A 17450-nucleotide genomic window follows, 5' to 3' on the forward strand; every position below is an offset into this window, starting at 1 on the left:
CAACTTTGTTTTGTTTGGTTTTCAACCCATCTTGTTTAGATTCTCTTGCACATTCTCACCTCGTTTTTGTCTCTGTTTCTGGTAGTCGTGAGCTCACATCATCTCTGTCTCTCTTGTTTTCTCGCTGCAAGCCAAGCAGGGTAAGTTAGTAACTTGATTTTGATTTTGATTTTGGTCTCTCTGTAACATGAAAGTTACTGCCAAACCAAAAATAGGAAAGAAAATGAAAGAGAAAAAGTGAAAATGAGAGACTTTGAGAGTGAAATGGATTACTTCTTCTTATTGAATCAACTTGGTCAATTCGAGATGCCTAATCTCCATACAATGCTTTTACAATTCTCAAAGATACTTCCTCCTTGCACTTAACCAAGTGTAACAGTAAACTACTACATCTTATTGAAAAGGCCAATTCGAGATGGCTAGTCTCCTACAAACTAAGCATTTCGAGGATGCTTAAACCTCCAAAGTTCACAAATGAACAACTGACTACCAAAAGCCATTGATTTCATCTTCAAAGGCCTTATTTATACTTCCTTCTTCAACTAACAACTTCTAACTAACTTCCAACTAACTCAACTGAATTACAACAGAAATAACAGAATGAACCTAACTGAATAGCTAATCACTTTCTTCTAATGCCTGTTACACTAGTGTAATAGGTACAATTATAATATAGTTTAGTTAGTTGAGAGTTAGTTAAAGTGTTAGTTGGGGGAGGATGTATAAATTGCCTGAATGAGAATGTAATCAGTATCTTGATAGTCAATTGTTCATTGTGAACTTGGAGTTTGGCATACTCGAACATGCTTAGGAGGTTGAGTAACCCTCGAAGTTACTCTTTTGTTCAATAAAAGTTCTTCTCTTCTTCTCGTCTTTCCATTTCTTCTCTTCCATTCTTTCATTCTTCTCTTACTTAGCTTGTATTACAGTGTTTTCCATAATAGCACTGTAACAAGTGGTATCAAAGCCCTTGATCCATTTAGCTTTTGATTTTTCCTTTAGTATTCATGAGAACTAGATCCACAATGTCTGAAGAAGCACAAACTGAGCAAAACAATAAGGAAAGAATTGAGTCCATTGAAACAAAATTGGAGCATCTGTTGATGGTCGTTTCAGGTATAGGAGGGATAAGGGTCTTATCCATCTAGGTGGAGAGAATACGGTTCCGGATCATTTTGATGCTGCTCATTGGTGGGGAAGACACCTAGGAGACCTTTGTACATTTGGTAAGGGTTCATATGATGACCCTATGGAGACTTTATCTAAACTTAAGCAAACTGGTTCGTTGGAGGAATATAAAACTCAATTTGAGGTGTTAGCAAGTAGAGTTTTGAGGTTAATAGATTCTCATAAATTGAGTATGTTTGTGAGGGGATTGAGAGATGATATTAGAGTGCCGGTGAGAATGTTTAATCCTAAAACATTGAATGATGCATATGCTTTAGCAAGAATGTAGGAGGAATGTATTGTGATTAACAACAAGTTTGGAAAACCTGTTTGAGGTTCTTTTAGAAACCAGGAGGTGGGCAAGGAAGAGGATAGAGTGCAAAAATGGGGTAAGACTGTAACTCTTGCCTATCATGATCAGCAAGTTGAGAGGCAGCAAGAAGAGATTGAGTCGCCTTTGAACGAGAAGGTAGAGACCCAAGAAGAATTCAAGAAAGAAGCAAAGGAGTGTCAAGAAATCGAGAATGTAGACAACTTGGAGCAAGAAGAAGAAGAAATAGAAAACAAGATGCTGCAAGAAACAGTTCTAGTTGTAGATAACCACCGTCTGTTCGACGAAATTCCTTAACCAAGACAAATGGAATTCAGCTTCTCAGAATCGATTGGAGTGAAGGTAATTTTAAGTAATACTGTCAATAGGTGGATGACAGTATTACTTCCACCTCTTGCAACTTGTCTACCTCCTCTTCAATCTCCTTAATCAAGAATAACCTTGATGAAGCACACACATGGCCACGACTCTACTTTGCATCACAAGTGTAACATAACCCTTTTTTCCTCATTTCCATCATTTTAGCATTAGAGATTTTTTGCATTGGTAATACTGCCTTACCATAAACAGGAGGATTAGTCTTAATCTGATTATTACCATTAGCAGCATTCTCCAAATTCTTTTGCTGAGCAAAGAGATTAGTTTTCACCCCCAACAAACTAGTACCCTTATTCTCTCCCCCAAAATTTTTGGCAGCATTATTATAAGGAAGTACATTCCATTGGGGTTTAGTGCTCTTCCTGAAATTGAACATATAATCCTCTTGGATTTTGGCTAAAGAATAAGCATCCACTAAAGCCTTAGGTTTAAACATCGTCACTGCCAACCTAATTTCTTCTTTTAACCCCCCATAAAACAACTCAGTTTATGTGCTTCAGGCAAATCAGCCACCCTATTGGCTAAAACATCAAAGTGTTTTTTATATTCTTCCAAAGATCCCCCTTGTTTCAACTTAGACAAAGTTTTCATTGGATCATCATAAGACCCCATACCAAATCTAGTTTGTAATGCTTTAGCAAATTCATCCCAAGTAGAAAAATAATTCGACTTATGTAATTCTTGAAACCAAATTAAAGTTGTACCTTCCATATGAAAAGAAAAAATCTTCAGCCTCTGAAATTCTAGTGTAGAATAGTGATCAAAGAACTGTTCAGCCTTGTAACACCAATTCAATGGATCCTCCCTAATGAGTGCCAAATATGGTATATTTGGGCCCCTTAATTTACATTAGTTAATCCTTTAGCTGTGACGTTATCTAATATTTTGTTTTAGTTTTGTGTTTTTAGTCATTTATAGGTCGTTGAAGAAAAACTACAGCTTTAAAGGGAAAATTGCTAAGTCTCAAAGGAAAGTCGAAAAAAAGAGCCTCCTAGAAGTAGGATTGAGCGCACCTTCTTGCGTTCGAGCACATGTGCGCTCGATCCCAGGTGGTTCGCGCTCGAGGGCACCCACAACCACAAACATACCATCAGCGCGCACACAATGCACTGCAAGAGAAGATTCTCATGCCCGAGTACGATCGAGCGCATTAGCCATGCGCTCAAGCATACTCGTCTGATAGCTGGTGGCAAAGACTCATTTTCCAAGCCAAATTGGGTTTTCAGTCTTATTTTTGGACTGGGAGACAGACCTATGATTTTTCTAGGATTACTAGGGCTTCTAGGACTTTCCTAAGCCTATAAATATAGACTGCTATGCATATACAAAGTATAGACTAGTTTTGGGGATACAATTTTGGAGACAGAATGTAATCCACAGCTTTTATTTTTAGTTTAGTTTTTCTTTAGGTTTAGGGTTAGGTTTTAGTTTCATAGTCATGTAAAGCTAAATTCTCAACTAAGGCTGGGGATGAAGCCTCATCGATAAGAACAACGATACTTTTATGTATGTTTTTATTATTCCAATTTTATTGAGTTTATTATTTCAATTGTTTTACTTATTTTCAATCGTGTTGAATGAATCTTGGATATCTTGTTGTGATTCAAGGATATACTTGATGATTTAGGATAATTTCACATGATTGATTGCTTGGTTTTATAGGTTTTTGGAATAAAAGAAAGCATTCCTAGAAGTATCAGACTTAAAGGATAAAATTGGGTAAAAGCTAGAAGACTTGAGGCAAGCAAAAGCATTCTGGTAGTACGATCGAGCTCAGGAGACATACGATTGATCGCACTGCGATCGAGCGCAGAAGACATATAATCGATCGCACTGCGATCGAGCGCACACGAGCTGTGATCGAGCGCACCCGTGCGCTGGAAGACTTGAGGCAAGCAAAAGTATTCTGGTAGTGCGATCGAGCTTAGGAGACATACGATTGATCGCACTGCGATCGAGCGCAGGAGACATACGATCGGTCGCACTGCGATCGAGCGCACACGGGCTGTGATCGAGTGCACCCGTGCACTGGAGAACAATGAGCTGTGGCCAGATTGCCCTTTCCTTCCATATTAGGGTATTCCAAGTCCCACATGTAATAGGACTAAACCCTACCAATTTTTTAGGTTTACTAGTGCAATAAGAACTTCTAAAGCCCTATAAATAGACCTCTAAACCATGAGAATCATCTTTGAAAGGAGACAACTTTGGGGAGAGGAATTGGAGGCTACTTCTAGGAGTGGTTTTCGGTTCTTTCTTTCCCTTTTCTTTTTAGTTTTATCTTAATTATGTGTAACTAAATCTTAAGGAGGGCTAGATTGAAGCCCTTATTATATTTATTTAATATTTCTATATTGGCGCCTTTTTGATAATCATATTGTGTTGCTTAACTTGATTAATTTCTGTTTTCTTGAATTTCTCATATGTATGTGCTTGGCCATTATATGCATGTGGTATAGATTAGTTAATTAAATCAATTTGGATGATCGAGTCCTGGGTTTAATAAGAGTACAAAAGAAATCCACACCGGGTTCTTGGGTTAATCAACATGGGGAACCGGGAGTTGACACCCATGCCCTAGGCCTCATGTGTTTGTCAATTTCCACAAATTTATGCTTTCTTAAAGAACAATTTAGTAGACACCCATGCTAAATCCTTTAAGAAAGAAAAAAATTAGAGTATACACCCATGCCTAATTCGTTGCTTAGGAAAATCAACAGCTTAAGGACTAGACACCCATACCCTTAGGTTGGCAAACATTAAGTGTTCATAATATGATTAGATCATTGGCATACTGTTATATTATCTATATATGATTAGTGGTGGATATCAAATCCTTACCTTTTCATTTATCTTTATATTTTTTTTTAATTTTTTTTTTCACAATATCAATTTAGTGACAAGTTGATATTTTTATTAATTTGAAGCAAAATCAACAATCTCCGTGGGATCGATCTCGTACTTGCTGCACTATTCTATCGTTTGATCTTGTGCACTTGCGAGTAAAACGTACTAAATATTATTTATTAATTTAGGTAGTATTTGGCACAACATGTTTTTGGCGCCGTTGTCGGGGATTGTTTGATTTTGTTTAGAATCTTTTTTTTCTTTTAATTTATTTTTGTTTCAAATTTTTCTGTTTTTCTAGTTTTTTCTCGCAGTTCCTGTTCCGCCTCTGGAGGTGTGCTCGAGCACCCAACTAGGGCGATCGAGTGCACCAGTGCGATCGAGTGCACCTCACGATGCAATCGATCGCACATCTGGACAGCAGCACATAAACAGTTCTAATTATAGATCTGATTTTTTTCTTTTCTTTTCATGCAAGGTCAGTTGAGTCTGCATCTTCGTAAGTTTTATTTTTAATTTTTTTTTTTTTTTTTTTTTTTTTTTTTTGTCTTTTAACTTTTTGTTCTTTTATTTTCAATTTCACACATGTGGGGAGGCATTCCGACGCCCCATGGACCATGTTCATTATGCCATGACCTAAAACACTATGTTAGAGAATGTCCTTCAATAAGACAAATTTCTAACGAGTTTTTTTGGGCATATGAACACATCGGGGAACGACAGCTATTTTGATTCTTATAACCTGTTGTGGAGCCAATAGTCTAATCTCTCATGGCAAGCTGAAGCTCCTGGAATTCAAGCACGACAACTTCATGAAGAGGAGCCATCTCCACAGTTATGTGGTCAATCCTATTCTTGTCTTAGCCCCAGTCTGAGACAATCGATTTTGAAGATAGTAGCTCATGAAGAGGACTCATCTCCCATATATGACTATTCCTATTCCTCTCCACCTCAGCAATACCAAGAAGAGATACCTCCTCCGAAGAATTCTGCTAGTTTAGAAGAAACAATGTCAGCTTTTCTTAGCCGTTGTAAGGCCAATAATCAACGGTTGCAATCCACCATGGAGGATGAGTGCACTTACTATTATGAGCAAACAACCACCACACTTGGGAATGAAGAAACTGTTGAAGAGAGTTTTTGTGAGCCAAGTCCTAAGGATCCGATGGGAGAGCATTTTGATCAAATTGGAGGTGACCTAGACCTGGACAAGCTACTTGAGCATGCTGAAACTTCTAATGAGCCAAGTCTTAAGGATCCTTTGGGAGTGTGCTTTGATGAATTTGGAGGTGACCTAGACCTGGACAAGCTACTTGAGTATGCTGAGACTTCTAATGAGCCTAGTCTTGAGGATCCATTGAATGAGTGTTTTGATCAGTTTGAATTTGACCAAGATCTTGACAAGTTCCTCAAGCAAGCTGAGATGTTTAGTGAGCCAAGTCTAGAGGATCCATTGGAAGAGCACTTTGCTCCATATGAATTTGATTTGGACCTTGACATGATACATGATTAAGCTAAGGCCTTATTGGATTCCACACCTGAGAACAACAAGGTGGAAGAAGAAGATGAACAAACTGAGGTTCTAAAGGAGCTACATCGGGAAAAGGAATAGAGCACTGAAACTTCTTCAACATTAGCCCATATTCCCGAATTACCAAGAATCCAAGAGAGAAGTCTGCTGGGGTTATGTGATGAGCAAATTGAGGACATCAAGATAGATGAATTCCCTGATTCCCGCCCGGATGAGAAACTGTTGGAGAAAACTCAAAGTGGTCCTCCCTAATCTATAAACAATTGGAATCACCTTGCAATAGAAAAAATTCATTCCCTTTGGTGCAAGAGAAGGAAAGACTGGTGCTTCAAGTTTAAAACGCCACAGTCTTGCTAAAGTCGTTAAACTTAGCGCTCATGGGAGGCACCCCATAGCATATCCTTTTTATTTCCTATTTGTTTTATTTTTCTATTGGTTATTTTTAGTTTCATTTTGTTTTCCCTTTGTTACTTAAGTGTTTTAATTTTCAGGAACAAGTGTGCTTCAGTTTAAGTTTGGGGGTATGCAATGAGCCATGCCATTCCAAACATGTCATCCATCTCTCGGGTAAGATCTTTCCATGTTATACACACATTGGGGACAATGTGCAATTTAAGTTTGGGGGTATGAGAGACACTTTATAAGCACTTTGTCCCATTTTTGAAAAAGAAAAAAAATATAAATATATGCATGTTCATGTTGTCTTAAAATTTTGGTTGATCTTATTATAAATTGTGATTTGATTCTCATTGGTGAGCTTAAAATTTTGAATACATGATCTGATGATAGGATTTTTCAATTTGGTTACTTGCTTTTGGCAGTTGAGAATTCACATGTTTGATATGATCTGCACAAACATATTAGCACATAATTTGTGGGGTATGACATAAAAGTCTGATGTGTGTGTTTCTATGTCTTGGATGAAACTGAATGACTTATTAGATGGATACTTTGGCATATTTATATATATAAAAAGAGAAAAAGAGTATAGAAAAAAAAAAAAAAAAAAAAAAAGGGAAAAAAAATGATGATCATTAATAAGTTTTTCACTAAGTAACTGGACCTATTGCCTCAAAGCATTGAGTGTTCATGTCAAAAGGTGAAGAATTTTGATTTGGTAAATGTCATGGTTAAGTTGGTTTTGAGCCTTTTTTACTCGAGTTAGTAAGTCTTTAGGGGTGTTTTACACCTAATGCCCTAAAACCATCTGGTTTGGGAGTCATTGGCCTAACACTCGCAACATGGGTCAATTAGAAAGCTTAAGGGAACCAAACATTGCAGAACCACACCCAAAAAAAAAAGAAAAAAAGAAAAAAGAAAAATATGCCATTGTTGTTCACTCTAATGGGAATTTCAGTGAACTTTGAGATATTGAAACATTGCATATTGGAAATAATTAGAACATTCATATTTATGTGCTAGTTTACTTTACGCTGTTTCGAATCTGTGATGCCTTAACTTGTCTTTTGTAAGTAATTAGACTCTAAAATTCCAATTCATTATGAAGATAGAGTTTATCATTTTAAGCTTGCAAATGAATGAAAATCATGATTTTGAGTGATGCCTTAATTTTTGGATAGCATGAACTCTTGCATGATGTTTGTGGGTAACATTCCTGGAAAACCCTCACGAGACTTCACTCGTCCTCTAGGGAATTCCTAGGGGATTAAAAGGCTTGTAGCATGTGCTAAATGCAATCGTATATCCCAAGAAAGATGGATTTATCTTTTTGTTTTCTATTTTTCCATGTTTTTTTAGTTTTGTATTGCTAAGGGACTAGCAATATGTAAGTTTGGGGGTGTGTTAAGTGCCAAAATATTCATATTTTAGCCCTTAAACTTATATGTGTTAATTCTTTAGTGTTGTTAGTTTGTGCGATTTTACTTTCTTTTTATATTTCCTTTGTTTTATAGGTTTTTGGAAGAAAAGAAAGCATTCCTGGAAGTATCGGACTTAAAGGATAAAATTGGAAAAAAGTTAGAAGACTTGAAGCAAGCAAAAACATTATGGTAGTGCGATCGAGCTCATGAGACATACGGTCGATCGCACTGCGATCGAGCACAAGAGACATACAATCGGTCGCACTGCGATCGAGCACATGGGCTGTGATCGAGCGCACCCGTGCACTGGAGAACAATGAGCTGTGGCCAGATTGTCCTTTCCTTCCATATTAGGGTATTCCAAGTCCCACTTGTAATAGGACTAAACCCTACGAATTTTTTAGGTTTACTAGTATAACAAGGACTGCTAAAGCCCTATAAATAGACCTCTAAACCATGAGAATAATCATCTTTGAAAGGAGAAAACTTTGGGGAGAGGAATTGGAGGCTACTTCTAGGAGCGGTTTTCGGTTCTTTCTTTCCCTTTTCTTTTTAGTTTTATCTTAATTATGTGTAACTAACTCTTAAGGAGGGCTAGATTGAAGCCCTAATTATGTTTATTTAAGATTTCCATATTGGCGCCTTTGTGATAATCATATTGTGTTGCTTAACTTAATTAATTTCTGTATTCTTCAATTTCTCATATGCATGTGATTGAAAAGAAGTAAAACAATTGAAATATGAAACCCAATAAAATCAGATAAATAAAGACTTACATGAAAGTATTGATGTTCTTCATCGGTGAGGCTTCATCCCCAACCTTAGTTGGGAATTTAGCTCCACATAAAAATAAAACCTACATCTAAAGAAAACCTAAACTAAAAAGAGAAAAACTGTATAATTTTGCTCTCTGGAATTCTATATATTTTCTTAAATGTACAGAAGTCTACTTATAGGCTTAGGGAAGTCCTAGAAGCCCTATTAAACCTAGATAATTCGGAGGTCTGTCTCCCAGTCAAAATAGAAGTCTGAAATCGAAATAGGATTCGTCCAAATTTGTGTCCTTTAATTACGGGGAGATTTTTCCATAGTAACTCTCTGAATTAGGAAAATCATATTTCACAACAAATTGTATTATTTTGAGTTAGCTTTCCAATGACACTTGAATCACTTCAATCCGATATTTGAGAGAAAAGTTATGGTCAAAATACTGAGACATGTACAAAATGTGAATTTGAATTCAATCCGAAATTTAATCCAATCTGAACTTTAATCCAGTCTAATCTTTAATCCGATTTAACCTTTTCTTTGTTTGGTTAAACTTAACCACATCATCTAGGTCCTCTCAAATTATGCTTTCTTCCAAACTTTGCATTTTTCCCTTTAAAGCTATAGTTTTTCTTCAATGACCTACAAAATACTAAAAACACAAAACTAACATAAAACATTAAATAACGACACATCTAAAGGATTAACTAATGTAAATAAAGGGGTCCAAATATGGAATATTTGGCACTTATCAAGGTGCCTCCCATGAACGCGAAATTGAACGTCTTCAGCCAGACTGTGGAACTTTAAACTTGAAGCACCAATTTTTCCTTCTGTTGCACCAAAAAGAATGAATTCTTCCTATTGCAAGATGCTTCCAAATGTCTATAGATCGGGGAGGACCACTTTGAGTTTTATCAAACAGTTTCTCATCAATGGGGAATCATGAACTGGAATAAAGTAGGAAGAAAACTCATGGAGCTTCTCTATCTTGATGTCCTCAATTTGCTTATGTGGTAGCTCTAACAGACTTCTCTCCTGGCCTCTTGGTGTTTTAGAAATAAGAACTAATGTTGAAAAAATCTTAGTGCTCTCTTCTTTTTCCTGATGTGGCTCCTGTGGAATTTCGGTTTGCTCCTCCTTCCCCTCTTCCACTTGATAGTAGGTGCACTCTTCCTCCATGTATTGTCCTTTGGGGTTTTTCATCAACTGACTTTGACACTCTTCTTCTTTGAGGATATCTGATATTTGCTTGAGATGAGCCTCCATCCTTTCAAATGATTGCATACAAGAGTTCTTCCTCCTTTCAAATGATCGATTTCTTTCCTCCATTTATCTAAGAGAAGCTGATATTATTTCTTCTAAGTTGGCATGCGCTTCTTCAAAGGTAGGACTCACTTCTTCTAAGGCATAACTTTTTGGAGGATGTCGTTCTTCTTGGTATTGTTGATTCCAATTGATTGGAGATAGCACCTCTTCATAAGCTTCTATCTTGAAAATGGATTGCCGCAGACTGAGGCTAAGACAAGACTATGAATGATCATAGAACTATGGAGATGGCTCCTCTTCATGATAGCAATTACTCTCTTCCTCCATATAATGTCCATGAAGAGTGGTAACTAACTGACTTTGGGGCTCTTCCTTTTTGAGAAAATCTGTTCTTTGTGTACAGTGGGCCTCTGTCCTTTGAACTGATTTCAAATGAGAGTTCTTCATCTCCTCAATTGCTGAACGGATCATAGCTAATGTATTTTCAGGAAACTCAAGAGAAGGTGGTTCAACCTGATATTGCTGTTGTGGAGCTGATTGAGAGGAATATGCATGATCATAGAATTGCTTATATGAGTGATGTTGCAATCCATGAGATTGTGGAGCATGAATTTCGGGAGCTTGAGCTTGCTATGAGAGATTGAACTGTTGGCTCAATGATGGGTTGCAGGAATCAAACTACCGGTCATTCCCCGGTCTAGAGAATGATGTGTTCATGTGCCCATCAAATTTGTTAGAAATTTGTCTCATTGTAGGACATTCTTTAACATGGTGATAAGGGTTATGGCAACATGAACATGGTATACGGGGAGTTGGAATGTCGCCCCACATGTGTGAAAACAAAAATAACAAAAGGTTAAAATAAAAAGGGAAAATAGAAACAAAATTAAAATTAAAATGTACGAAGATGCAGACTCAACTGACCCTGCATGAAAGGAAAAGAAAAAAGAAAAAAAAAATCAGATCAATTATTAGTACAGTAACTATGCTGCCGTCCGAAAGTGCCATCGAGCGCACCTCACGGTGTACTGGTGTGCTCGATCGCCCTGGTTGGGCGCTCGAGCGCACTTCCAGAGGCAGAACAAGAACTGCGAAAAAAAACTAGAAAAACAGAAAAATTTAAAACAAAAATAAATTAAAGGAAAAAAAAATTGAAACAAAATCAAATAATCTCTGGCAATGGCGCCAAAAACTTGTTGTGCAAATATCTACCTAAATTAATAGGCAAATAATTGTACGTTTTACTCGCAAGTGCACAAAATCAAACGATAGTATAGTGCAACAAGTACGAGATCGATCCCACGGAGATTGTTGATTTTGTTTTAGAAGTAATTAAAATTCCAAAATTGTCCCGAGATTGATATTGATACTAAGGAAAATAAATAAAAATAAAGATAAGGTAAAGGTAGGACTTTGATATCCACCACTAATCATGCTCAAATAATATAACAATATGCCAATGATCTAATCATATTATAAATACCTAATGTTTGTCAACCTAAGGGCATGGGTGTATACTCCTTAAGCTATTGATTTCCCAAAGCAACGAGTTAGGCATGGGTGTATACTCTAACTCTTTTCTTTCTCAACGGATTTAGATGGGTGTATACTAAGTTGTTCTTTAAGAAAGCATAAATCTATGGAAATTGACAAACACACGGAACCTAGGGCATGGGTGTATACTCCCAGTTTTTCATGTTGATTAACCCAAGAATCCGGTGTGGATTTCTTTTGTTATTCTTATTAAATCCAGGACTCGGTCATCCAAATTGATTTAATTAACTAATCCATACCACATGCATATAATGGTCAATCACATACATATGAGGAATTCAAGAAAACAAGAATTAATCAAGTTAAGCAACACAATATGATTATCACAAAGGCACCAATATTGAAATATTAAATAAACAAAATTAGGGCTTCAATATAGCCTTCCTTAAGAGTTAGTTACACATAATTAAAATAAAACTAAAAAGAAAAGATAAAGAAATAACCAAAAATCGCTCCTAGAAGCAGCCTCCAATTCCTCTCTCCAAAGTTGTCTCCTTGAAATTGTGTATTAAATTGTGAGGCGTAGAGGTCTATTTATAGGGCTTAAGAGAGTCCTAGAAGCCGTAGTAATCTTAGGAAATTTGGAGATTTAAGTCCTAGTCCAATTAAGATAGAGAAAACCAAAGTCCAAATCAGAATAGGATTCATCCAAAATTGCGTTCCTATCTTGCGGGCTGCTTTTGGCATAGCGGTAGTCCGAATTAGGAAAATGCTATTTCACTCAATCGGATATTTGAGCTGAAAGTTATGGTCAAAATACCGAGACATATGCAGAATCCAAATTTGAATCCAATCCAATTTTGACTCTAATTTAAGAAATTCTGATTTAATCATTTCCTTTATTTGATTAAACTTAACAACATCATATAGGTCATCTATTATGTTTGGTTAAGCTTAACCATATCTTGTAGGTCTTCCCAATTTGCCTTTTAAGCTTGAAACTTTTTCCGAAATGCTTTCTTTTCTTCCAAAAACCTATAAAACAAAGAAAATACAAAATGGAAATAAAATAGCATAAACTAACAAAACTAAGGAATTAACAAATATAAGTTAAGGGCTAAAATATGAATATTTTGGCACTTATCAGTTATTATTACCTTTCTAGGAAATCTGTTGCTAGAACCCAAGGGTGGCGTGGCTGCCACAATAGACTTTGCTCTAAAGGTTATCAGGATTTTTTAGTATTACTGTTAGTTGCTCCATGTCTTAATTTCGAGGAATATACTTGTCCATTTCATGATTTAATAGTTTTCTCATATTTATTTCACATTCCTATGCATTAAATCTGATAATGCTTAGAGGGGTGATTCCTCATTTAGCCATAAGTTGGTTTAACTAGGGTAATTGCCAGTAATCCTGCCAGGTTAGCCAAGGTTAATTTTTGGGGCGTTACAGGTAGGCTTCGAGTTGATATGTTGGAGTATTGGCAGGTTTGGGCCATACACCGAACAGGACTACATGTGTCATCATTTGTTACTAATATTATCTTAACAATGATGTATGTGCACGACGGCTTATAGTATTTACTTTAAATCTTGAGAAGTTCTTTGAACTCAGATGTGAAGTGTAGATTACTTTGATGTATTAAAAGAATGAGACCTATTAATGGTCAATCTAACCTCGGTACGTTGGGTGATCGCATGTAGCATTGTCGGAACACTGATTTCAAGAAGGAATCCAAATCCTTTAGCTAAGACAAAGCGACAAGGAACGAACCCTTGTTTTAGATTTAATAGGAAAGATTATCTTGAAGGTCAAGCCTGAGTGTTTCAGTAGGTATGAATAAAACTTATACATGTACAAGGTAAGAATATTTCTCATAAGGTATATAAGGATAATCATGAAGTTAAATCGGTGACTCAAGGAAAGATGTAGTGAACAAAGTGGCAGTACATAGACTTTGATTCGACTACGGAATGATTCCATGGAGGGGTAACATACATAATAAGTACGTCACGAAGATTAATTGATTAAATCAAAAATATTCATTAGAGTGCAGTCATAGTTATGTAGTGGTATTAATTGTGATTAAATAGAGTCGTATGATATGATCAATGTAGACATAGTCGCGGACCTATTAAGCTATTGATATTTTTTCCTTTGGGTCCCTCTTTGAGCTGATGTAAATTGACTAGTATAAATATTGGGCCTTTGTTATATTTATGTGTATTTACTTGGGATGTTTTATTTTATAAAACATAGGCCACAGAGATTTATTAATCTAAAGGGCCAAGTTGGAGAAATTAGACTTAGGAAATTAAATAGAGCAATTGGGCTCGTGATTTAATTCCTACAGGTTAACGAATTAAAATAAGCTTTGGGTTTTTTGGTTTTAATTCTTGTAGCTAGTAAGTAAACTTTGGGCCCAAGGGAATTAAATCCAAAGGTCTAAAGTTAAGTCTAAGGAGCAATGGGCTTGAGGATAAAACCTAAACCCAAGTGCTAAACCAAGTGGTAGTCCCACATGGTTAAGAATCAATTTTCTCCTGAGATCCCAATAGTATAAATAGAGGTGCCAAAGAGAAGCAAAAACACAATGAATTGAGTGTGGAAACACATCAGACTTACAGAAGAATTGAAAAACTGTTTTCTCTCTTCTGAAAGTAATACACGGCAAAGGGAGATAATTACTCTCTAGGTCTTTGCTTCTAGTTTTCTCTAGCCTCTTGAGAAAATAGTGTGAACCCACACTCACAGTCATATTCAATCATCGAAGAGAAGATCTGACGGAAGAATTGAATCCTTTATTCTTGGAGAAATCCAAGAAGATGAAATTGTTCATTAAGATCCTTTTGAAGATCAACCACAAGTTCATCAAAAATGCGATTAACACGAAGAACACGAAGAATGAAAAAAACATGGAATGAGTATTTGACTCATACCATAAGTTTGCAAGTTTGTTGGAACAACAATTGCTCGGCCCTACATCATGGGAAAAACGATTGTGCGCTCCTTCGCCCCAATGCCTAGGAGACGCCGAAGCTACATGTAAGTAATATTACATATATGTTATTAGATCTAAGTATGTTTTATCTTGTTGGCAAAAGTTCTTGGGGATTGTATTTCTTTAATCCGCTGCATAAAAAGAAAAAGTTTCGATATTTATGCAAACGATCCCAACAGTTCAAAGTAGGTGGGAAGACAGCTAGAAATGGCTGACAACTTAAATGCTCCATAAAACATGGAGTTTGGTAGCCATAAAGACTTGACTATCCGAATGGCAGTCAAGATCGTCCGAACGGTCATTGCGTTGGTGGTCAGCACCGCACATTAAATTCTTGCAGGAATCCTGGGAAAGATGTCCACATTTTGCCACTTCAACACGTGAAGACATGGTTGTCCGAACGCCTAGTGCTGCCGTCCGAACGGCCAATTAGAAACTTTAACTAACTCAGCTGAAGGGCCTTCCCATTTTTGCCTATAAATAGAGCACTCATGCTGCTCATTTTAATCAAGGAAAACGGAGGACAGAAGCATGAAATTGAGAGAAAAATTCTAAGTGCTTGAGTGAAATTTTTCCTTCTGTGCTAGGAGAGGTTTTATGTTTGTGAGCTTAGTCTCTATACTCTCCTAGAGTTGTGCTGTAAATTATTTTCTGCAACTTGTGTGTAAACAGTCGATATATCTTGCAACTTGTAAGAAGTTCTGGCAAGGGAGGTCAATAGAAGAAGTACCAGAGGTTCTAGGAGAACTACCCACGGTAAAAGGCAAGAAGGGTCACTTGTCTAGACGGGTTTGTGTCAACTACAAAGGTTTTGTAAGTTTGAGCAACTTGTAATTTCTCCTTCTTCTATAGTAAATGATTTCCTGGGTCACCCCTCCCCCCTCCCCCTCCTCTAGGTGTAATTTGGAGTCTTTGTATTTACCTTCAAAGCATTCTAATCGATTAAACTTTGCCTAGTAACAATCGATTGGCCAGCTAGCAAAATGCCTAAAAATTTACGTTTTAGGGTTTTTTTGGGTGTTCTAACTTAGAGGTGTGACTAATAGTAAAGCCTTTTCGCAGGAGATTGTATTGGAGGATTTATGGACTATTACAAAGAGGACTTTTGCAACAAAGGTGACTGAAACTCACGTGAAATTTTTAATCAAAGTTTTATAACATGTCTATTTTTATTATTAAACGTCCATACTTTATACTCGCATGAAACATTTTGTATATTGTTGTGAACTCTGTTTTGTATATATGGGTGTTTGAAAAAGGAATGATGCATCGAGTGAGTCTTAAAAGTGTATGCATGTAAAATAAAATGATTAACTGCATCATATGACATGGCTTCCATTAGAAAAATCTGTGAAGTATATGGAGCATGTGCATACTATTATATGGACTTAACCCTATGGTCTAGAGTTTATCTTTATATTGTTTTCCTTTGATCAATTGGAAAGAGTGACTAGCGCAACCATGTACGGATAATGAACATAACTTGTGGCATTACCAATGGTGTAGGCCACACAAAGTTAGACTCGGTTGGGCCACTAGTGGTGGTTGGCTATTGTAGCTTACGATGTTGTACCAGTTGTCACCGAGATGCGTAAACCTCACCGTAAAAAGGTTAAAGGTACGAACATACCATATAGAGGAGTAACTATGACTTGTTCGATTACATATATTATTATTATTTTGTTATTATGCATCATCATGGCCTTGTTATTCTTTAAAAATAAAAAATAAAAAAGACCTTTTATGTAATGTTGCATGTGATCTCTACATCTTTTATAAATTGTTGTTCACCTTAATAACATTTTCCTTGTGTACTTTACTTGATAAGTCGTGGTTATACAGAATGATATGTTCCCACCTGTAAAATTTTCTTGTTTTACCGTGGATTGCCCTTTAAAGGGTGGAACTTAGAGTGCTCGACAGGAAGTTGATGACTTTGGCCGACCTTGCCAAGCTAGTATTTACGGTTGGGCCCTGGCTTGTCAGATTACTTGTGGTTCAAATATTAATAGAATTTGGGTAATAAGTTCATAGGTCATTTCTAGATGGGGGTACAATAGAGGAATGCTACAATGCATTCTACAAACCATCTCCCCACCATCTCTTCAGTTTAACATTTTGATTTTTTCAAAAAAAAAAACAAAAAGAAGAAGAAGAAAAAGGTTAAGAGAGAAGAGATGGTGAGGAGATGGCTTGTAGAATGCAAAAGGGAATATCCCAGATACAACGTGTTTTGTCATACCGAACAGAGGGACTGAATGTCTGCTGGCATTGGTGATCCTGACCATTAAACTTGGCTTGTAATATTTGAATGTTTTATTGTGATGTGATGTAGTGATGACTATTTTATTATTACAATTGACTTAATATATATTCCCCTATTAGCTCTTTGGTTAGAAGGTTCTAAATCCTTTGGAGCTTATTTACCGAAAGAATTTAGGATGCGAAAATAATATAAAGCAGAAATATAAATAAGATAGACAAGATTAAGGTGGTTCGGCAATATGCCTATATCCACACACTAAAGCCCTATAGGCTATACTTAGGGTTGGCAAAACGAATCTGCAGGCCGACCCGTTTACGACCTGCAGGTACCCGCGACCTGTTTAAGGTACACCCAAACACGACCCATTTAGTTAACGGGTCAGCCCCACCAGACACGATATGACACAGGAATTTTCACGGGTCACCCAACATGACCCATGAGACCCATTTAAAATAATGGGTCATGTCGAGTCAACACAACCCGTTTACCCGTTTATCTAAAAAAATGATTTGTTTTTGTTTTTAAATGAAATAATAATAGATTTAGCAATTATCTCTTGAAATTAAACTCCTAGC

This window comes from Corylus avellana, chromosome 2, assembly GCF_965113065.1.
Source record: "Corylus avellana chromosome 2, dhCorAvel1.hap1.2, whole genome shotgun sequence".
In the NCBI taxonomy this organism is placed as follows: domain Eukaryota; kingdom Viridiplantae; phylum Streptophyta; class Magnoliopsida; order Fagales; family Betulaceae; genus Corylus; species Corylus avellana.